General features: G+C 34.2%; 1 protein-coding gene and 1 long non-coding RNA gene across 2 annotated transcripts in view; both read right to left on the reverse strand.

Moving 5' to 3' along the window:
* LOC120632479 (serine/arginine repetitive matrix protein 1) overlaps positions 1–25513 on the reverse strand; it is a 246548-nt gene that overhangs the window by 107000 nt on the left and 114035 nt on the right. The window lies entirely within an intron of this gene.
* Positions 8292–9812, reverse strand: LOC120632481. Its single transcript, XR_005659145.1, has 3 exons — positions 9617–9812; positions 8626–8680; positions 8292–8348 (listed from the first exon to the last, which is right to left on the reverse strand). It is a non-coding gene; the product is annotated as an uncharacterized LOC120632481 (long non-coding RNA).

A 25513-nucleotide genomic window follows, 5' to 3' on the forward strand; every position in this document is an offset into this window, starting at 1 on the left:
AGTTAAAGGTGCGTGCAGGGGATCAAATTCGGAGATCGAATTATTATGAAAATTAAGCTTAATTTTCATTATATATTATGGATTTCCGCAAAGTAACGCCTACTTCTATCCAATATTCGGAGATCGAACCCCGAAAAGAAAGCCATGGGCCTACCCACTAGGCTATCAGCACTATAAGTTTATTAACCCGGTTATTTCTAAATTGAAAATTTACTACATTACTTTTAAACTTCTGCCTAGAAAGATCTCATTCCTCATTCCAAGATAAATTTCCTTACTCGCGTTTTTCCTTTAGCTTCCCGCAAAAAATACAAAAACTAACTAAATAAATATACTCGTACCTACATGAATTCTACAATATTATCTATAGACCTAAAGTAAGTATTGTGTTGTTATTTGTAATTCCTAATATCTAAGATAAACTTTCCCGATTACTTGTTATCCTATGCAAAATATGCATTGTTCTTTGCTATAGAGGAACTTGGACCGCGAAATTGATTTTATCTTGATTAATATATTTTCCAGTTTGTTAACAATAGCTTCACTTTTAAAAATAATAAACGGAAGTTTTTAAAAGCAAGTTCTAAAATGGCAGATTACAACATCTTCAAAAATGCAAAAAGCAAAAAATCTTCACAACTACTTTAATAAAGACACTTTAAAATAATAGTAGGACATAATGTACGAGAATGATGGCAGAACTTTTTCCATTTGAATCGTAAAGTAACATGACGAAAAATGTTTCGGGTAATATAATATTTACACAAAATCAGATTTTAAACAGTAAGAGTTAAGAACTATAATATTTTGGGCGAGTACGCTCTAATATTGGCGTAGGTAAATCATGGAATGCATCACCCAACATTTACTTGCCACAAGAGTTTCGAAAGAGCAATCACTCAGTGCGTAATCTCTTAGGATTTCCTTCGAAGCGAACTGTCGTCACACCATCCACCCCCGGAACAGAGTACTCTCTGCCCTTTTGTTTTTTAAAACGCTGCATCTTATAGATAACGTGTGACTCCCCTTTGCTGTAGAAACGACATTTAAATTTCAACTGCACTATAATTCGACAGTACTAGTGAACTCTACAGAATTCCATCCCAAAACATATGGCGAAATCTCTATTTTACTTTGACGCTACAAGAGCTCTTGGTAGCTATCCTTGCAACAATACAAAGAAATTATAATCTTCACCGTTCGTAACTATCCACCATCAAAGCTACAATATCGTCCCTGCATTCTGAAGTACGCAAAATGACGGCGCTACCCCAGCTGCCATGTTACCATTTTGTTTTTGACACTTCACTTTAATCACTGTGTGAAAACATAAACAAGTGAAGTGAACATAAACAGTCGCGTTCTCATTTCGAAAAGAGCAATGTTTTCCCGCCAAAGGTGCGTTAAAAATATGCGATGCCTTTGTGTAAATGAACGAGAGAAATTGTTTTTCTTTTGTCGACACCTCCAATCTTAAAAAAAGTATTTTTGTTTTCGCTTTAAAAAAACAACGGCTTAAGTATTTATTACAGTTCCAAAATTCAATTATAACGTGTCAAAACTGTGCTATCTTTTTATATAGAGAGGGTCATAATTTAAAAGTCGGCACAGGATTGAAGATTTATATCCCGTTTTCCGCTATCGGACTCCGAAATTAAAATGGCCAGACGCGATTATTATCAGATTCGAATGGTAATCGGTGATGATTGAATCACGTATGGACGAAATGAATAGGCCCGATGTGAGCTTTTGTTTGATATGCTTTAATTTGACCGTGTATTGAATAGGTAATCGGTGTTTTACGGCTTCCCAACCCATTGAGGGTGCTGATTGGCTTTCACGACGTCCGTGTAATTTTACAGTTCATTATACAAACCAACAAACCGTCAAAAATTATTTGCAGGGGCTTCATACAAAGCAATAAGGATCACATAATCGGCTCACGTAGTTCATATATTAATGACGTCTATGTTTTATAATACTTTTATTTATCCGTAGTCCAGAATTTTTCCTATACTTTAATAAACAAACATTATCAGATCATGAAGAAAAAAATGCTGAAGAAGAAGTAAATTATAAGTTGAAATAAAAATAATAAATAGTTACTTGATAATAAAGAAATTTGTAAAGCATTTTAAGAAGTTTTAAAGCTTTCGTAACAAGGGATATACATCTTAAAATTTTCGTATTAATAATTGAGCCACGTCGTTATAAGGCTCTTACAGGGGTATCTTTACAAGATAAATAACCATTAGTTAATCCAAGGGCAGGCCCGCAGTATCTCAGCCGAGCAATATTGCTATCGTCCAACCGCCTTTAATGAAATAAAATTTGCATATTATCAAGATTTATGCGAGCCAAAACGTTTGGCATCGGAAAACAATGATGCTTGGGACAATTCGAAATGGGAGTTGTTGGTTTAATCGTAAGCTGTTGCTTGTTCGAAATAAATGTGCTTGAAATAAAAATTCCGTTTTAATTAAAAAGTGTTGTTCATTAATATTCATATTTTGGGGCGTCATCTGGACAGTAATATCGTCCAATATTGCAGTCCAGTGTTTGGACAAAATTGCACCGGACACCATACTGGCGGGCTTATTATTATTATAAGAATACGTAGATAACTCCGAATATATACGAACGGTATTTTCCTACATAGAACTTATATTTATTAATAATTTTTTATCTACTTATTTTTTTCTGGAAACGAAACTAAGTTCCTTACATTTGTTTCATCAAATTAAAATTTATAGTAAAACTACTTGCTTATAAAGTTATAACAATAGCCAGTTTTTTTCTGTTCTTTTGAAATTAGCCTAAATACAGTTAAAAACTTGTGGTAAAAGTAGGTACAATTTAAATAGACAGATTATAATCTCATAATTAAAAAGGAAACCCATAAATTATATTTATATAGGTATATTCGATTACATATATTACAACGATTAACGATAATTATTGTAAACAAATAGTACATAAGTACATATATATATACCATAAACTACATTTCGAATTTAGTTAATCCTAATATAAGCAAGCGGTTCATTTTCAATCAAGATTATTTATCTATCTGTAATAAATATTTGAGTTAATACAAGAAAATACATTATAAATATAATATATACTACGACAATACACATCGCCATCTAGCCCCAAAATAAGCGAAGCTTGTGTTATGGGTACTAGGATGACTAATGAATATTTTTATGAATATAATACACATAAAAACTTATAATATACAGATAAATACCCAGACACTGAAAAACATCCATGCACATCACACAAACACTTTTCAGTTGTGGAAATCGAACCCACGGCCTTGGACTCAGAAAGCGGGGTCGCTGCACACTGCGCCAACCGGCTGTCAGTTACAACATATTTTAATCGTTATATTAACCAATTAAATAAGTATAAAATCGCCTTGCTTCAACCCGCATTGGCGCAGCGTGATGGGTATATGCTCTTAAACCCTCTTCCTACAAAAAAGGAGGCCCAGTAGTTTGACGTTAATATGCTGAAGAGTCGTGTATCCGAATCGGTGTGAAACAACTTTACAAGAAAATCGCATTGAATTTGAAGTAAAAAGTCACAATTTTCAATGTACATGGTCAATGGATTACAAACAAAAAAACTTGAAATACAAGTCTTGTTCGGGATTTCTTTTGTAACTTCTGACTTACACTAATGAACCAATTTAAGTCTCAAAGAAAGCACTGCGACTCCGGCTTTATTTGGAAATGGAAGCTAAACAAACTGACAAATAAGGAAATCCTCGAGTCCCTTCATCAGATTTTATTCGATTTGCATCTTTGAAATTTTGGATCGTCTTAATCGTTGGGGAGCTTTGGGGAGGAAATAATAAAGGGATTTATTATCTGACGACTTAGTAATGTATGATACTTTATTATGAGTTCAAATTGAGATATTGTGGGACGTAATAACTTTATATTGTTCATTCAATCATTCTTTAAGAGCATATATAAATCGAATGAACTTTTAATACTTAACCAAGCAGCATTAAATAATGTTTGTGAAAAATTAACTGTACTACTAACAAAACCTTGAATAGAATAGAATAAATTAGCCAAATTTAATTATGCACTACGATACGTTCGTTTATATACCGTTCCATTATTTTTATTACCATTCCTTTAAATTTATGAGTTTGAAAGGGTTTAAATGTTTGAATTATCCCCATTTACCCTTATCAATATCCCACTTCTGAGCATAACTCTCATATGAGAGAGGGATTATATTATAGTGCATACTCACTAATCTGCTTGGCGGGTCTAGGTAACGTACTGAAACTCTTTGTTAGTGATAATGACCGGTACTAAAATGTGGAAAAATGTGGACCCTTAGGCTGATTTACACAGAAAATTGGCTCACCTGTATAGTTAAGGATGTGTAGAATATCTACCAAAAAATACCTTTCTGTCTTATTCAAAGCTTAGCAACACACTGTAAAAGCTTGAAATAAAAGCTATTTACGTAACTTTAAAGAGTTCTAATTTTTTTTTTTAAAGTTTTACCTCTTTATTTCCTTCATTTATGAACCGATTTGAATAAATGTTTTTTTTTTATTTGAATGGATATAAAATCTATAAGACTATTAAGTTCACCTTTGGTGGAGATTTTATCAAATTCGGTTTCGTAGTTTTGTTACCATATGGAATTGCATAAATTTGTATTCTATAGATGAACAGATCGCATCTCATGATATAATGAAATCAGTTATATATTCTTCAAAATCCGATTATTGTATAGAGAGATTCGGTTTCGTAGTTTTGTTACCATATGGAATTGCATAAATTTGTATTCTATAGATGAACAGATCTCATCTCATGATATAATGAAATCAGTTATATATTCTTAAAAATCCGATTATTGTATAGAGAGATTTGGTTTCGTAGTTTTGTTACCATATGGAATTGCATAAATTTGTATTCTATAGATGAACAGATCGCATCTCTACAATGAAATCAGTTATATATTCTTCAAAATCCGATTATTGTATAGAGAGATAAGTGTTAAGTTTGTGAGCTACGGATGGGAGCTAAGTACATATTAGCTGGAGATGCATTAGGGTGCGCTACTCAACTTAGCATTAAGCATGTATGGAAACGGTCGTGTAGTTTTGTAACCTTGCTTTGACCTCACTTCTTACTTAACTCCTGGTGGAAATAAAACTTTTAAGTTCACCTCACAACCAGTTATAGTTTACAACGCGTAGAAAAAAATATACGTGTACACGTATATTTTTTTTACTGAAGGTAAGAAATCTCAGACCTTCAGTTCTTAATTTTTTCGTCAAAGCAGTAGGTACAACGATAAAAAATTGTATTACATTTTAGAAAATAAAAGTAAGCGTGCACTGCTCATCTCCATGTTAATTCCTCGGAGGGTTTCTACATCTCGTTAGCCTAAGTGGTCTCAGGCAGGGAACAAAACCTAATCGCATTAAAGTGAACGTGCTTGGCTTGATTTTGTTTAACTTTCTATTTATATCAGTATTTTTAAGCGACTTATGCAGATATATACGTCAAAGATAAATAAAACACAAACATTTTGTGTACACATTTGTATGTTTTCGTCAAATATATTAATCCTTACTATCCAATAATACTATAAAAGTGTGTTTATTATGTGTTTTTTCGTGAATACTTTACGCCCTAAAGTTTATCCGTTGCTCTAAACCTATTCTTTGGAACCTACGTCAAAGTACTACGTAACTTTTTATCGGCAAAGGATTCTATAATAATTAATCTAGGCTACTTTTACCTTGAAAAACCACCCTTAAGTGAGCAAAGTTTAAAATTTAAAGTTTTATTAAACTCTTTTCTCTCTCGCTTTTATGCATTATCACTTCTAAAGCAGGTTTTAAGTCGTAGACCTGCACTAGAAAAGGTATTTAATAAAGTGCACCTTAAACTTAAATAGATGTGTAAAATTTGTATTCAATACTGTAGAAAGAAATAGATTTTTCAGTCGGGAGAAATTATATCGCGGTCAGTGTGCTGAAATTACATAACAACAAATGATTCATTCCATTACAAACAATACACTGACGTTCATTATCAAATGAAATCGATAAATCGATAACCTAAATTTTCAAATCGAAGTGAAGTTCTGGGAATACAACGTTAAAATAATATGTAGTCAGTTTAAAAACATTGTTTATAATATTTATTTAGAAAAGTGTGTTTTTAAAATATTAATAAAATACAATACAAACATACGTTAAATAGAAAATGCTTTTAAAAAAGATTCTATTCGTTCGTTATTTAGTATTTTTAATTCACATTTACAAAGTTTAAAAAGAACATTTTAACTTAATAAGACAAGTTAAAAATAAAAGTATTCACTATAACGCATTTACTTCGTAAACTATTCCTTTTAATACTGTTAAGCTGTGTTCAATTGTTCGTGAAATCGCAAATTATTAGGTCTCGCGGCTGTCCGCAGCATGGCCACCGAATTTACGATTTCAATGCATCGCGAAACCTATGAATATGAATGGCTTTATTTCATTGTTTTTCACAACCCACCGAACACACTTCTCAAGAATATATCCTTATGCGCTGACTATATTTAGAAGACATTACATAACCTAAAAAATAGAGTACCTACCTAGTTTTAGTAATATGAATACATAAAAATATTTGCCGATAGCTTTCCAAGAGTAGAGTAGGTATAGCTACCTACCATTCCCTTGTACCGTATGACGTATCCCGACTACCCATCAAAATTTATAAACGCGGAAGTTGCTGCGTGAAAGAACGAAGCTAACAAATAACATTCCCATTAAAAATGGGATAGAAGGTTTACGGAATTAATTAATCTATCCTATGTATTATTGCAAATTTGATAAAGGTACCGTTGTACCAAATTTTACCAAAATCCGTTCTGCCATTTTAATATTTAGAGATTATAACAGAGCTGTGGCAATAATTTAAGTCTGCATTCTCCCAGGATAGAAACTAGCACATAATATGAGACTCCTGGGCCTATAGGTGTGTCAATTTAAAACACAAAGAACACAGAGGTGGTAAAAAGAGGATTTATAAGCTAACCTCATTAACAAAAAATAACGCTTATTTTTAAAATAAACATTATAAGGGTTTAAGCTGCTAGCTTTCGTAGCATGACTTAACCCCTTTAGGTTGAAAGCTAACTATAGTTCATTCATCATAATTTGACGCGTGAACTGTATGGCGTGGCGTGGCCTGCTAAATATGATGAACGGGACTATAAGTACACATTCATCAACATGATGTACTAGTTGACCACACTTGAGAATTATTTAATAAACGTGCTGTCTCAATAGACGGGATATCGACATCGCATTGTAGTCTTATAAGTGGGAGGTCCCGGATACGAACCCCAGAAGGGGCAATTTGGAAATTAATATTTTCTGAGTTTTTTCTAAACTGGTCTAGAGGGTTCGGTCACCCTGCGTTTTACATTGCATTGTTAGCCTTGAAATACCAACGTATATCAGTCCACCGGGCTGTCAACTATTGCTACATATAACAACGGAACTTGTCGAAGTACGTTCGTAATCGTTCTACGTCATTTCTGATTTGATCACGTAAAGATACCGGTTTGACCTCTACGTGATCCAATCAGATCGAAATTCGGAAGCTCTCGACACTGCCTGCCTCTCTCATCTTTCTTATCAGGCTCTTAATTAACGACTGATATTTACTTTAAAGGTTAAGGAAAACATTGTGACGAAGCCTGAGACTTCTCCATAGTGTTCTGAAAGTCTACAAAGCCTCACATGGCCAGCGTGGTGAACTACGGTTTAAACCTTTCTGATTCTGAGAGGAGACTCATGCCCTATGGTGTATTCGAAAACTAACTTATCACAAATCATTAATACAATCTTAATGACTTTAAGTCAGCGATATCATTTCAGTTATAATTTCACCTTAAAGGGAGCGTTTCAAACAGAAAGTCATACAGACGCTTAATTGGACGATTACACTATTGTTCTATCAGGACCCTTCCAAATCACGGGCATAACTCATAGAGCCCCTTTAAGCAAGATCCTCCTTTCATTGAGAATTTAATTTCATTTTCACCCCTCTTAAGTCTAGTCGGTCTTTAAGAAAAGAATGACCGAATGACTTGGTAGGTTTAAGGGATAAGATGGATGAATAAAAAAATGGCAGCTTGATGGTGTAATATAGAGTTGATGACTCAATAGAAAGCGTGAAAGCTTTATAGTTTTATTTTATAGAGTATTTTCACTAACTATATCAGTGTATTTGACGGCCGATTGACGCAGTGGACGGCGATCCTGCTTTCTGAGTCCTCTGAAGCAGTGGGTTTGATTCCAACAACTGCAAAATGTTTGTGTGATGAACATGAATGTTCTTCATTGTCTGGTTGTTTATCTGTACATTATAAGTAATTATGTACATATTAAATTCATAAAATATTAGTGTCATAACACAAGCTCCGCCTATTTTAGGGGCTACATGGCGATGTGTGTATTGTCTTAGTGTATTTATGTATTTATTTACCAGTGTATTTTGATGCAGGTAAAAATGTCACAACAAAAAAGTACAAAAATAAAGTGTTACTAAAGGGAGTTCGTGCATCAAACGTCTTTCTTACCAACAATTTCAGTTTTTCGTTACAAGCCAAATGCATAGGTGTCTTAAAAACATTTCTGCAATTAACATTAAAATTATGTACTTAATATGTAGCGTGACTAACAACTATTTTAGCTAGCACTGTAAATAATTAATTGGTGACGCAAATTTGAAATACGTAGTCAAACGAATTACATAAATCGATTTAATTAAAAAACTTCGTGATAAAATGATGTGCTTTTCCAAGCACATTCTTCGCGTTTATTTGATAAAATCCTGCGACTTGACAATGTCTTATGTCCAAACCTTGCTGTGAAGTTTGGTTGGTCCGTGCTGGAAACCCTTTTTTATATCAAAGAGGAGGCCGTGGGATGTTGTATTATACATTAGTCATTTTACCAATAAACGTTGTTAAAAGGTTGCATAATTACGCATTGTCTTCTTATTTTGAATTTAAAATTTCTGATGACTGTGAAAAAGGTGTATACCTAATCACCAGCTATACAAAGTTGACTAGTGAAGCCCCAGTTATAATAAAGATATTCATCATCATCATCATCAACCGATTATCGGCCTTCAGGGTACGGTTCTCCTCTCAGAATGAGAAGGATTTAGGCCGTAGTCGACCACGCTGGCCAAGTGCGGATTGGTAGACGCCTTTGAGAACTTTATGGAGAGCTCTCAGGCATGCAGGTTTCCTCACGGTGTTTTCCTTCGACGTTTGAAACAAATGATATTTTAATTGCTTAAATTAAAAACGCACATAACTCCGGAAAAGTAAGTGGTGCGTGCCGGGGTCGAACTCGGTCTTCAAGAGAGGAAAGCCGAAGCCTTACCCACTACGCTATCACCACTTTTTAATAAATACATTAATTGTCATTTATTCATAAACTTTCATAAAACTGAATGTCCCTACGAATAATTGTATTAAAACCTCCCAGCTCTATTTAAAGCAGACTTTAACTGCCTCAAATAAGTAACTTCCTCTAACTCAATCTCTTTGTTTAACTTACTTGGAAAGTCTTCCGATGCTCCGTATTGTTACACCTACGCGTGTGACTTGAATACAAGTTGGAACCATACAGAGATAAGTTACGCTTGGTTTGAACTGTAAATAAAGTACAACGTCATTTGCTTGTATACCTAGAGGTCATTTCATATAAAGTCAATGGTGTAATTATGTTTTACACAAATACTAAAGTGTACCAAATAGACATTACTAAACAAGGAACAGTTAGATTTGATGGCATAATATACAATCGTAATAACAACAAAATGTATGTGGAAGGGTTTTGACAGTCTAGTCAATTATCAGTGCCAGCTCGTTTTTAGAAAATTTGCATATTCCACACACGTGTTCGGTAAAGTCGTTAAACCATCGGTTCTGACTTTTATTACTTTATGATAACGATTAGAAATAATCGGGAGACTGTCTTTCTATTATTGAACGTTTGCGTGTTTTTTTTTAATTATACTCGAACGCAGAGATTTAGTGTCTACGATTCAAATTAATCAATAAATTAGTGCAGACAGTTAATACACACACGAGCTTAATACCTGAGTTCGTCGCCACACAAAAGATCCAATCTAAATCTTCGCGAGACTAATCCAATCGAAGGCACAATAAGATAGAATTGCTCGGAGCCAACATCGCACGTTATTGCCACTAAATCTTTCACTACGGAATACACAACCCAAACACCCCGCGGCCATTGATTTAGGCCTTTTAGCGTTACATTAAAGGTCTTAGTACACCATATCGGCGTTGCCGATTCAACGCCAAGTTTCGATTCTACGCCAACTAGCTGTCAGCTCCGCTAGGCGGTAGATTGGGCGTTCACTTATACTCTACGGCTTTATACGCTAGTCATCGCCCGATAAAATATATGCAAGGATAGCACAACAGCACCGGTAGCCACTACCCGCTAAGCTAAGTATATTTCCATATATTCGAATTAGTCTTAAATTTGCTTTGCAGATCACCCATTGCGAACACGATAACGAGTGGATAATGAGTATTTAACAAGTCTATTAAATAATCAGCATCGACAAATACCAAGTCTTGGTTTTTAATTATATTCTGGCCAGAGCAAACCTGTTGAAGTATTTTTCATTACTAACGCGAGCTGTCACGCAACGATTTAGCTACGCAAATCCAAGCAAATGATAAACGAACTGTATCTGGTTACTGTACATCGTTACGACACATGGACAAAACGCGGTCTTCAGCGCGTCATAAAATAAACTCCGACTTTACTTTATGTCACATATGATATAAGGTTTAAATTGCAAAGCTTCCCTTTGAATCGAGTCGGTGTCGAGTTGGTAATATGGTATGTTACCCTTAGCAATGCTCTTTGGCAGTAGCGGGACGCTACAAATATTTATCTTTACCGGAAACTCTGGACTCTTTTATTGCGTTGTTAACAAATAGTTCAATGTTTGTATCCCAAATAACCTGTTTCAGATTTTCCTTTCCTTTTACTACGTTTAAGCTGTGTCTGCTTATATTATCGCTTGTTTTTGATTCCATTATTAAATCAGATAAAACTTAAATAATTATTTATACCTACCAATAAATTGTATCGATAGCAAATCTTTACAACCAAATATTTGTATTCCAGATATAAATATTTTGTACTTGCAAATTTTTCCATAATTTTTCTACTTCCCTATTAAGTAGTACTTAATTTTCGGGATTAAACGAAACGTATGTAGGGACAAAACTATATCTATGCCAAAACTATAACTGCTGTATATATCCATAACTTTCCTTTTTCTTCGTGTTTTAAACTGAACTTTTTTTGTTTTATTACTTGTTTATCGGCACATGAAAGTAAATCTTAAGTTCATCACTTGCACTCATAGTGTGTAGATATAATAATGCATATAATATTCAAATACCGATAAATAAATCAATGGTCAGATTAATAAATAGATTTTATTCACGCGACCACAAACTCGTGTTATAATAATGCAATGAATCAGCAAAATGATTACTTTGACTTTTAATTTTCTTCCGGTAATTCTTAAGGATATTTTACTTAGTCATAATTTCATACCAAGAAATCCTATGATCATTTGATCATTAAAGTTCTGATTATTACTAAGAGGATAACTCTTCCCTAAATATATAACGAAAACTTTATATATTTAAGCATTTATTACTATTTGACGTCAAATGTAGTCACTTTTGACGTCATCACTTTAAGTTTAGATATGAGAACCATCATTTAAAATGTAAAAATTGCATTATAACTTTAAAAATAGAACCATGAATTTCAAAATGGCGCCATATATATAAATGTTTATATATTTTAAATGAAGCCAGTATCACTCGAGATGAGGTTAAGGGATGTGTTTACGCGTTTAGAAGTTTTAAAATTGGTGTCATTCAAACCTATTATTAATGCGGATTTTATTTGTAACTTATGTTCGACTAACCCGCTGAACGTTTGATAGATTTGATGATTTGTGAGGCAAAGTATCAAAAATATAATTTTATATTTATGCATGGTATAAGGTCAAAATGAGAAGGGTTTAGGCAGTAGTCCGTTACGCTGTCCAAGTGCTTATGGTAGACTTTAGACACCCTTGAGAACATTATGGCGAACTCTCAAACATGCAGGCTCACAATTTTTTCGTTTACCGTTGAAAAAGGGATATAACAATCCAAAAAAAGAAAAAAGAAATAAAAAACCTATAATTGCTTGAATTAGAAACGCACATGACTCCAAAAACTGTGTGTGCGTGCCGAGAATCGAACTCGGCCCCCTGGAATCCCAGGCCGAAGCCCACACCACCAGGCTATCACCTCTATCTTTTCAATTGAATACTCTAAAATCAACAAGTTCACTATTACAGAAACATGTCAACTTTAACGCAGATGGTCGTGTCTTGGTATTTGATGGGCCACGGGCCAGAGCGCAAATAAATTCGCACCCACACTCATTCCAATCACGTACCGCCGAATTTGTCATATTGGATTTCGGAGGCGGACGCCAGTCATACGTCCTCCCTTCCTGTCACGACGCGAAAATGAAAACTTCTATTATTTTTTTCCATCCAACCATCGTAAAACCGACTGTAACTTTAAAGTAATAAGGTAAATTTTTTGTTGATAGCAAAAAATATATACCTAATTTCTTTAAAAACAGTTTGATAATGGAAACGAGAAATTTGTTATTTCTAACTTACGAGGACTCAGAAGTTTTTTCTTAGAATTCAATTACATATTCATTACTTGATACGGCATGATGTTTTTGTTTTGGATTTATCTTAATAAAAAATTGACTCACAGTTTGTGGTCTGATTTTGAAACTAGAAGATCACACCTGAACAATACCGAGGTCTTAGAGTAAACTTATTGAACTTACCTGCACTTGTCTATCCATTCGTCCGTTCGAGTAACTTTAATGTCCTCTATTTGTTTCTAACAATAAAGCAGAAAGTGTTTTTTGTTCTGGCGCTAATTTATCAGTTTGACTGATTTGACAGAATTTGACTGATTGCAGTCCTTTTCCTCATGATTGCGTTAAAGTTATCAGCGTGATTCAGAGGGGAGCTTAAAATCATTCACGTGGCTCCACTGCAGGATGACAGGCTTTAACGATTATAATCACATGTAGGTGCTTACTAACCGATTCTATGGATTAATCGTGAAAGCTGATTAGATTTTGGCCTAAATCTACCTTTCCGTCTTAAATACATACGTTAAGCATAATCCTGATCATTATTACGACCTCTCGTTGTAAAAAGTTACGAGAACTGCTAACCCAAAGTATATTCGAAACTCCTCTCTCTATCTTAAGAGAGTTGAGAGGCCGGTACCCAGCACTGAGAGATGAGTTAAAGCTTGTTTATTCCAAATCCGCTTATTTCTAACTTACTGGTAAACAAAAAAAAATATTCTAAATATTCTAAATTTGGGTCCTATAAAAATGTATTTTGTAGTTTTATAAATAGCCTTAATTATTCTATATTAATGATACGTTACTTAAGGTATAAATAATTCTAAATTAAACCAATACTATTTACTTTTAATTCCTTTTATCTTAAAATCTGAAAATATCCACATCGTCATACCTTTGAAGGGATTTCAAATAATTTACAAATGAATGTATGCATCATAGAAATAGCTGTGGGGAATTTTAAACACAATCAAGAAAAATCAAAATGCGGAAAAGGTAAGAAGGGTCTCAAACGGAGGGTTAAATTCGCGTTATCGATTATTTTTATGACTTGTGCTGACGTATCGACTCCTTAACCGATATATAGGCCGTATCACATTAATGTAAATAAATAAATTATTTCGTTACGTTTTAAAAAATATTTCGTTACTTTCCGATTTAATTAACTGTAATGGCGGATAATGAATGCGATCTGTGCGGTGCGATGAGCTGTGATGTGATCGAGGCACTTAGCTCAACGTTACATAACCAGCGCAAACATCTTATATACATGTTATTATTTATATATAAAATATATATATATAATAACATGTTGGTGTCGTACCACTCTGAACACCATGGAGTGAAAAACGAGTTAAACAAGTATCTACGAGTAGGTACGTAGTAAAAATAGGACGAATCCCAAACACCGCACGTATTATCTCATTTCACAAAATAACCTTCACTGATTTGTTATTTGTGATGAGGTAGTATTCTATCAATTCACCATACATCAAAATCCACTCATGTTCAGGCATTCAGAGGTTATGGTGAAATAAAAAACTCAAATATGTTCATTTATACATAACCCCTGAAGAAAGTAAATCTATATTTGGATAGTCGTGTAAAAATATAGCTTTGATATTCTATATTTTAGGTTTCAAATGCAAGCATTATAAATCGCGCATTTAGAACTTTTCAAAGACCAAAGCAGTGTAATAGATGCCTATACTCTATATATACTTTTATATAAATATTATAAAAGCATTGCCTTTTGTCTGTATTTTAATTAAAACATGCTAGCCTATTTTAAAAATACAGTCCAAAGCATACGATACTCCCGTATGACAATGGTACATGACATGCTCATGAAACCACAATCGCGCCGCAGTGTACAAACAAAACAGTCTTCAAAAGAGGCGAAAATCGCCCAACTAATCTATCAACCGATTGCTAAACCTGTGCACAAAATGCAAGTGCAGTTAGAGATAGGATAAACAAGTTACGGGATCTGTCCCCAATACTCATTATTAGGGTATTTTTTCGCTTGCTCACCCCTGATAAATTCCTACAGTGGAAGATATTGGAGGGGAGATGCAGGAGATAACAAGCACATTATCGAAATACCGATGTCGTATTAAAGCGTAAAAAATGCCTACCATAATTATTTTTTAAACAATCCCAGTTAACTATAACAAATTCGAAATGAATTCTGTAGGTAACACATGGGTATTTTTAATGTTTTTTTTTCTTGAGAATTTTGTTTTGCCCACAATGAATTTACCCTCTCAATATTTATAAAATCGCTAGCTTTTATTTTTATTTTACATCACAGTTTTATCGCCTTTTACCCATAAAATAAAGTCCAGACAGCTTTAATGACATTAGTTCAGTCAGACGCCGCACAATGGTCTTAAAATTGGAGCATATCCGTAAAATCTGGTGGAAGGCTTAAATATGAACGGCGATTAAAATTGCTTTCCAACTTTCATTATATCACGTAATTTATTACGAGGGACATTCCTACTAATACGGATTTCATCCCCTATATTAAAATTATACCCCGAAACATTGATCAGATTGCCTAATCGCGGAAAGGTAACGGCCTATCCGAAAATTATGGTCCCATTAAATAAACATATTGCGTACTGAGAATTCCTCATAAAAGACAACATATTGAACGGTATATTGCCGCTTAAAATTGGGGTTACGAAACTAGCGGAGATTATATGAATATAAAAAGAAAAAGGATTTATGAATTTTTTTAATAAAATATCGATACAGCATTCAAAGCCGACTGCGCGTATGCGTCTGTTTTTAATTAGTATCTCTTGCTACTTACGACATAAAATTAAACAGTAATTAAACAAGAACCATAAAAACAGTCAGATTGATTGTTTTAAGATCAAAAACCAGAAGCAAACCGAATCTGCTTGATTGCTTAAGCGCCGTAAATACTCCGTTATTTGTAATGACTACGTTTTGCAGCGCTTGAGACTCTGGGCCCATGGTCTTCGGACACGGAGAATTTTATTAACATCTCAAAAATGGGTCCTTACGTTTTGTGACCCAAGAGCTGGTGCTTAGTTAGCCTAACGGCTAAGTCTAGCAATTCAAAGGGGCAATAGCGCAAGCATTTTGGGTACCAAAACCATAAGTGAACAGTTCGACTACTTATATTTATTGTAAATATTAATTTTAGTTTGTAATTATATATTTCCCTAGAAAAAATATATTTGTTAGATCAAAAAACTCAATCCGAGATTGAACTATCATTATCTTCAGGTGCGAATTACACCGATCAATATCTATTATAAATTTCAGGCGTAAAGCTGCTACACAAAGACCAATATGTCAGTTTGGTTTCCATTGTGAATCTAGAGGAAAACAATAACCCCAGGTAATTTGGTAAATAGATCTGAGCAACGGAACTACTGGATACTACTATTTATGAATTAAATGATTTGCTGACACTGTAATTATGACTCTTTAATTACACAGTAGACATACATAATCGTGCCATAAGATTTTCATCTTTACACCATTCTGAATAGTTTCATACTTTTACTTTTATTGCTTTCACGGGTTTCTTACATTCCGCTTTCTCTTACTGTTTATACCATGACGGCTTCAGTTTTGGCCGTTATTGGGGAACTGGGTACCGATATTTCTTTCGGCATCTTTATTGAAATTCTGAGAGCGACAAAGTTTCCGATCTCTTAGACGGAATGCGAAAACTGGTAAATGAATGAGACTCTCGAGTGCTCTATTTGCTTTATTTGTAATATTGGTTTTTCGTCTCAGTTGATGTGAATTTAATTTGCTTTCTTGTGATATGCATTAACAAGATATCTATATATTTTTCACTGCCAAAGGAATAATAGATCACTTATATTTTTTGTCACTTCTTTGGAACAAAAAAACATGTATCCTATGCATTAGGACTGAAAATCATAGATAATATGGAAATAAGAATTTTAAATTTTTGTTAAATTGTTTTTACCTATACTTGGGGAAAATAACAAATATATTATTTTAAAATGCATATAAACATTTCGGATCTGGTGGGAATTGAACACGCATGTGTCTAGCAATGTCCTGAGTACTTTGCTAACCAAGCCATGTTCCTCGTTCCACTGATGCGACATCGAAATTATTGTGTGCCTTTTTATCAATCACCCTCATAGCGACTGTTAGCGCCATCTAGTAGAATTCTTTGAAATTACTATATACTTTTCCAAGGTCCATGCCACTCATTTGATGTCATCGGTTCACCTCGTTGGCGGTCGGCCAATACTGCGTTTACTGGTGCGAGTTCTTCATTCAAGCACCTTTAGACCCCAACATAAATCAGCTCTCCGAGGTATGTGCCCCGACCATTGCCCCCGGTAACTGAGGTTCTTTAGTTAAAGAACCTCAGTTCGTCGTGCCGGCTCGAGGCTCGTGCATACACTTATATACATATATATTTTTTTAATTATTTGCGACTATATAAGAAGCCATTACTGTACCTAAAAGCAACATAACATTTAATATAATGACACTTTAATGTAGCACCTACCTATAAACACACTAACCTTACAATACTAACAATATCCACTACAATCAAACTTTGAGGTACAAATCCCTTGACGCGGAGCAAGTCACTAAACCCCATCATGTCCCCCATCGGGCACCCTTAGTCCACATTGAAATTCTAAAGCGGACGCGTGTCACAACTCACAAGTAACATGCTTGACATCGATCTTTGTATATGTTCAATACGAACTTTACAAGTCTCACGAGGAAATTTAAAATGCGCACTCTAATGTGGAACTCTCTAGGGCTTTTGTGCTTCACAACCACGGAACTATTCTTGAAACTATTTTATTCATTTTAGCATTAAAATCTTTACAAAAAAAAATTGAGTCTTCAAATTGGGCCTTTTTTTGTTATTTTATGTGATAAAAGCATACTTACCTGAAATAAATAAATAGACGGGGTAAAAAAAGAGATATATTTCGTGCGGCACCACTGCACCCTTAGAATAACATTCGATAACCCGCATTCCTTAAAACGTTTTCGAGTATCAATATACTGAGACGACAGAGTAACATGGAACCTATCCACTTGTCTTAAAGCTCAAACTTTTCTACTGTAAGGGCTCTGGGGAACGGCTATGAAAAAAGAAGTATACACGATTTTCGACCCTAAAGCGAGCTTTTTTGGTCAATTTTACTTTGAGATGTTGTAAACGGCTCTACAATTGCCTACATTGCTTGTGCTAGAATCCTAGAATTATCGGTGAAAAATATTAAATCATTTAATTATTTTCACGATTTCGTATAACGAATGCGAATTCTTGAGTTTAATGCTAAGTTTAATTCATTCGTTTGATTAACATTTACCCTCGTGTTATGGAGTAACGTAGTAACTAGTGACCCGCCGCGGATTCGTTTGCACGTAGATAAAAATGTGAGGCAACATGAATTAAATCTAGCTCGTAGGGTTCAGCTAGTGCTCTATATATATTTGTTACGACATCACATTACAAATCTTTGAATTCCCTTACTTTTCCCTACTATAATATGCATGTTTAGGCATAAAAACCTTCCTCTTGAATCATTTTATCTATTGCTGCATTAAAATACGTTGCGAAGTTTAAAATATCTCAGCTTACAAACAGAGGAGCGACTTTGTTTGACTAATAATAAGTACGACGTTTACTATACCTACGTTTTAATCTACTAAATAATGCTAAACGTAAGTATATAAATACATTTCTGATAAAACAAAACACTTTACTTTAAAGAAAAAAAAAATAGTAAAACTATTTCGGTTTTCTCTAACTTTAGGCGACAATTAGAATGGCAACCGTCTGTGACCATAAGTGTTCGTTTCGCACTTCCACAGACCATTAAACTCAAGACGTCTGGTAAGAAGAAAAAAATATTAAAATTTTCTTCTTGTGTATTCAAAATTCAACTGTAAGATTTCAAAATATTCTTGAATGTTTTTAGCCGATGTTTAACCACTTCAGCTACGTAATTTGGAATGTTTAAAAATACATAGGCGTTATTAAAATGCCTCGTCAACGTCTCGGAAGGTTCAATGTCGAGTGTCCCTTAGCGGAGACTGCGCAAAGGGTTCTCAAGAGCTCAGAGGGAACCCTTTAGCCGTCGTCCATTTAAGGGGCATCAAGATAATATTTCGCAATTGCCTTTTAATATTCAATACCAAAAACAAGATAATATTCATTAGGTACTTTGACACCTTGTTAAATTAGTACCCATTTATACGAGTATATTAGTTTAATATATTTACGGTTAACGACATAGCAAGTGGTTTTTATACTTTATGCATCAGGAGATGAAGATGATAAAGTTGGTGATAGTTACGAACTTTTCATCTTCATCGTCCTCCTATGTACACCACGATGAACAACATGTGTCTACATGTTTAATGGGTAATCATTGCCATGTTCCTACTATTATACCAACGGTAAATTTCTTGACAGATAAACCGTACCATCCGTTTTGGCTGATCCAGGAATCGAACTTATTTTGTAGTATCATCATGAAAAACACTAAACCAATGGGGCAGGGGCAGTTATACTAACGCTCTTTACTAATACTGATACCCATTGTGACCCATAAAAAATTATTATGAATTGAAATTTCACAGTGCTTCCAAAAATAATTCAATTGATACGCTTTTGCAATGCAGCGAAAAAGTATTCGAATTTCGAAACCATTGAAAGGGTGCTCTGATTGTGTTTGATTGGTCTACAAGTGTCAGATGTCACGGGAACATTGATGAACGCGTGTTCTAATTTCAAATTGAAACCCCGTTCTTTTATATCCTTCTTTTGTTCAAGAATTAAAATTCGCACGTACAACACATAATGTGTTATTAATTAATACAGTTTTTTTTTTACTTAATGTTATGTTTACAAAGCACCTGTATTAATTACCAATAGGCATTAAAAGAAACTTGCGTTGAAGGTTTAATTTACATGATGTGTGTAATATTGCGATAAAAAAAAGATATAAAAGTTGCAGCTCACAGATTTGTTTGGCTTTTATCCTATTATTATAAGTTTATTACACGGTTGCTAATCTATGGGCGTGCTGCTAATGATATGGAAGTTTTTGAATCAATCAGTGGAAGATGGAAAAAGCAAGTCTTGGAGTCTAAGCGATTAAAAAAGAAGATCCGCTGAAAATCCATCGTAAAATGCCTAGCTCAACGAGTTTATATTTGCATGATAAAAGTTTTAACTTTTCTAATATGAATAGGTACTGAAGTATGTAGCCAAAACGTCACATTTCTTCGAGTTCAATTTAAATTATTTGTTCCAAGAAATCGCATTTGGTCCGTTATCAAGCAATTAAAAAGTTTAAGCACTAAACTTTAATTTTCCCCTCTTTCATCTGTCGTTACGGAAATTCCGCAGTAATTTTAAAATGAACTTCCTTAATCGGCGATTTGTTATGTCGCCAATAAACAGGTCAGAGGATTTTACAAACCAGTGAACAAGAAAAACATACTAGACATCTATATATATAAAAATGTTATGTTGGTTTGTACACAGCGCACGCTTCAAAAACTCAAAAAGTTCTGCACCGATCTACAAGTGTCAGATGTCACGGGAACATTGATGAACGCGTGTTCTAATTTCAAATTGAAACCCCGTTCTTTTATATCCTTCTTTTGTTCAAGAATTAAAATTCGCACGTACAACACATAATGTGTTATTAATTAATACAGTTTTTTTTTTACTTAATGTTATGTTTACAAAGCACCTGTATTAATTACCAATAGGCATTAAAAGAAACTTGCGTTGAAGGTTTAATTTACATGATGTGTGTAATATTGCGATAAAAAAAAGATATAAAAGTTGCAGCTCACAGATTTGTTTGGCTTTTATCCTATTATTATAAGTTTATTACACGGTTGCTAATCTATGGGCGTGCTGCTAATGATATGGAAGTTTTTGAATCAATCAGTGGAAGATGGAAAAAGCAAGTCTTGGAGTCTAAGCGATTAAAAAAGAAGATCCGCTGAAAATCCATCGTAAAATGCCTAGCTCAACGAGTTTATATTTGCATGATAAAAGTTTTAACTTTTCTAATATGAATAGGTACTGAAGTATGTAGCCAAAACGTCACATTTCTTCGAGTTCAATTTAAATTATTTGTTCCAAGAAATCGCATTTGGTCCGTTATCAAGCAATTAAAAAGTTTAAGCACTAAACTTTAATTTTCCCCTCTTTCATCTGTCGTTACGGAAATTCCGCAGTAATTTTAAAATGAACTTCCTTAATCGGCGATTTGTTATGTCGCCAATAAACAGGTCAGAGGATTTTACAAACCAGTGAACAAGAAAAACATACTAGACATCTATATATATAAAAATGTTATGTTGGTTTGTACACAGCGCACGCTTCAAAAACTCAAAAAGTTCTGCACCGATCGAGCTGAAATTTTAGCATGATATATAATACGCATCAAGGATTGTTTTTAGCTATTTTTCTCAGCCATTCAATCATAATGTGCCACAGCGAAGCGTGCCAGGATACAGCCAGTTTAATATAATATTTAAACTGATGTTTATACCTATTGACATTAATGTCATCATCGTTGGCCTATATCAGTTCATAGCTAGACTAAAGGCACTTCGCAACGGGAGGGTTTTCCCATAATTACCACGCTGGGCAGATAGACTGGTGATCGCAGCAAATGGTAGTAATAGCACGCAGGATGCTGCTCGTTCTCTGTTAGAATCCTTAGTCGCTTCATACCACAATCACGGGAAATGGGGGGGTGGTGACACCACACGGCGGTTAAGAATTTTGAATTGAATTTTGCAGTTGTCACTATAGGTTTATATTTATTAACATCATCATCATATCAACCCATTACTGGCCAAGGCCAAGGTTACAGGCCAAGGGTCTAACCCACAACGAAAAGACTTTGAAAACATTATGGACGAACCTCTTAGGCATGATTTCCTCACGATATTTTCCTTCACCGTCGAAGCAAGTGATATTTTTAATTTAAAAACGTAAAAGTAACTTGCGAAGTGCGTGCTGGGATTCGAACTCGGAAATGGATCCGTAGTCCTAACCACTAGGCTATCACCGCTTTTTTATTTATTATTAATTTTATCTGTCTGTCTTCTTGCTCATCACGCAGAAGCTACTGAACAAATAGAAATTCAACTTGATGTATTTATAGCTGATTCTACTCTAGCTTAACATTTAAACTAAATAAGAATAGGGTTCCTTGGGGCTGGGGGATGAAAGTTTACGTCGATTTTAAACTTTAATTTTGTAATATTTACACCTATTTTAATTACTATGTATGCCCAGCAACCTGTTTAGTAGTATTGTTAGGCCTCATGTACCTATTATAAATAAATAAAAAATAAATATACTACGACAATACACAAATGGCCATGAAGCCCCAAACTAAGGGTAGCTGGTGTACTAAGATAACTTATGAATATATTTTAAGAATAAAATGAATAAATACATTTAATACTGAGATAAACATCCTGGCCCTGGAAGACATTCATGTTCATCACAGAAACATTTTCCAGTTGTGGGAATAGAACCCACGGCCCTCGGAATCAGGGGACAGCAGGGTCGCTGTCCAATGCGCCAGTCGGCCGTCATTGTACTATTCGAGCTTTTTGTTAAAACACTCGCGGAAACAACTGTCATGGCTTGTGGCAAGTCTTACATGGAGCAAGTTTAACATGAACTCTATTTTAATCGTAAGCTACTTTGTTGCTTAAACGTGAAATTGGAATTTCCTTAACATTTCAAATATTTATTCAAATAATTTGTGGGTAGGTATTTTTAAACTAGGTAGTACATATTATCTATTAAACATGTTACAGCTGTTACGTTAACAAAGTTTATTGTAAGCCTTCTTCCCTCCAGTTATCTCGCAAAACCCTAAAACTTCCACTCAGCGTGTCTAAAACCGAAAGAGCTAACCGAAGTTCTCAATTCGCAACACCGGAGCTCGAACTAATTCTATCAGACTGACCGATCCTGTCTGGTACGTGATTCATACAAACTCAACCTTTGTAGTACACTAGTATCTAGTGCTAAGTATTGGACACAAAGTTAAACTTAAAACTTCGTAAGCAGTTAAAGGTTTGTTTTTGAATTCAGATCGACGCTAGAATGTTTAAATATTTTCATTGGCAACTAGCTAGCCAACGAATTAGCCCGCTTTGAATTCCAAATTTTAAAATCTCTAGAGATAACCGCATCGAAGTATACGAACTCCACAGTATAATATAAAATTAATATAATAGAGATTGTAATTATTACTTAACGACGAAAGAAAATGCCTGCCAACATGTTTTTGGAAATAGAAATACCGCCTTACAATAATATTATAGCAATGAGCACTCAAGAAAATATTGGTATGGATATTACCACGCTAATAACTAGGTATATCCACTTTCATGTGTAAAATCATTGATTTAAATTTGGAGCTGTAATCTAACATATTAATATACCAGAGTTTAATCAAGCGATTATCATAAAAACCTGTAAGCCTGAAAACTGACTGGAGATATTTAAAATTCGATTTAGGATTCCTAAAGTATATTTAGCATTAACAGTTGAAAATGTCATATGGTTTCCAACATTTTGAACAACCTAAAGCAACGTAAGACTGACGGCATTAGGTAAAACCAATGGCCACGATGTAACCTAAGCAAACTGAGTAGTTTAAACTTGCATGTGAAGTAGAAGTAACGAACCGGGAGTAAGTTCACTTACCAACTTTGTTCGTACTTCATACCTTATACATTGCAAAAGGAAGGTTATTGTGCACAAATCAGTAATTGCTCACCAAAAATTTTAGGCGTTTATCTTGTGTTGTTTGTAACATAGTTGTTACGAATGTTATGTACCTGTAACAAAATTTAACTGATTTAGTACACACTCAAAAAACATATTTTTTTTTCTCTTCATTTATACACCACAGCATTCAAAAAAAAAAAGAACAAACCCTTAAAGAATGTAGTAGGATACAAAAGGCAGCCTTATCGCAAAGTAGCGATCTCTGACAGGCAACCTTAGGATTAGGAAAACTAAAAAGAAAAACGAAAAAGAAATACATAAACCAGACTATACAAATACAACAATACTATTGATGAATTAAAAATAAATAGACTAATACATAGGTACTTTTACATACCATAAATACTTAAATATGAGTTAGAGTAGATAAATAAATAAAAGTCGTCTTTATTAAGCGAGAAAATGAGTCTTAACAGCATTTTTAAATATACCTAGTAACTTCGACTGTCGTATGTTCAACGGGAATATAAGTATTATGTATTGCACGTACAATTTAAGGAGAAAACCACCATTTATTAATCATAAAACTAACACAGTTGACTGTACACGTTCATACGAAATTTACCTTTCCGTATTATAAAGAAAGTTGTATTCTTAAAAAGTGTCTCAAGGGCTTCTCAGATTTCACGGGCAGGTGGAATAAATTTTAGCTCGGAATTACACGGCTAAGCAAGAGCAAGACAACAATAGAAATTAGAGTTGCCATTCATGAAAACCCTTAAAATGCGATCCAGGATTGTTCCCCCGGGAAATTATGGACTTAGCACCTGACAAGGCTCAAATTTTAATGTTACCGACGCCCTTCTATTCACGCTTCGGAATAAATTAACTTGTTTCTGTTGATTTCCACACATATATTTTTTTTAAATAAAATACGCTGCGTTTGAGTTGCATAAATTACAGAAATATAAGCAAATGTTAGAGCGAATGGTAGGGTTTTTGTCATGGGTATTGTTCTAGATGCAAAAAACCCATGACAAAAGCTTTATCCATACCATATCTATTTATAGTGTATTTGCTCGTTTGTTTTTCAAAAGATAAAATAATTATCTTTATTTACAGACATTACATCCATTTTTAAAAAGTAATATAGAATGAAAATTACAATAACCGAGACCAATAGTTTAACAATTTCCTAACCAAGAATTATTTTCAATAAAACCCAAATTCCTTAAAATCCCCTGGACCTCGTCATCCGTAGTTCAACTTTATAACCACTAATTTTACGAGGCAATATTTCCTTAATCAGCTAATAATACCAAAGCTAACTTAGACTTAAAATACAAGCATCAAATAAGAATATTAAAGCCCTAAGTCCTAATGGGACAGAAATGTAAGTCTACGAGCATACACGGAGTTCCCTTAGTTCTGAGTAGAAGCGCGTTGGTGCATACTAGTCCTCATTTAAATCCGCCACGGGCTAAGAGCGGCCCCATTTCGCCTCGCCATACAATTCCACATTGTGCAGCTGCAACCAAAATCGCTACTCGGGACATGCTTCTGCAGCTAATCCTCTCAAAAGTCTTTCCATTTTTTTTGTAGCTGTACGAACGAATAAGGACTTATTTAACTGCCATATGCACGTAAAAAAGTTATGAACGCAGAAACAAAACTTCCAGAATTATCTATAGATTTAAATGTCATATACACTTAATTTTATTGATATTTGTAATCGAATCAAATCCATCAATAATACTTTAATTGCACACATAAACTAAAATCTAATTAGAAAAAAATATACAATAAGTGCAAGTCAATTCCAACTTGTATAACAAAGGCGGCCTTATCACTTTAAAACAGTGATTCCTTACACATACACTTATATATATATATATGTATACTAGCAGACCCCAGCGGCTGATTTGTGAATTTGA

This window comes from Pararge aegeria, chromosome 20 (assembly GCF_905163445.1).
Source record: "Pararge aegeria chromosome 20, ilParAegt1.1, whole genome shotgun sequence".
Lineage (NCBI taxonomy): Eukaryota > Metazoa > Arthropoda > Insecta > Lepidoptera > Nymphalidae > Pararge > Pararge aegeria.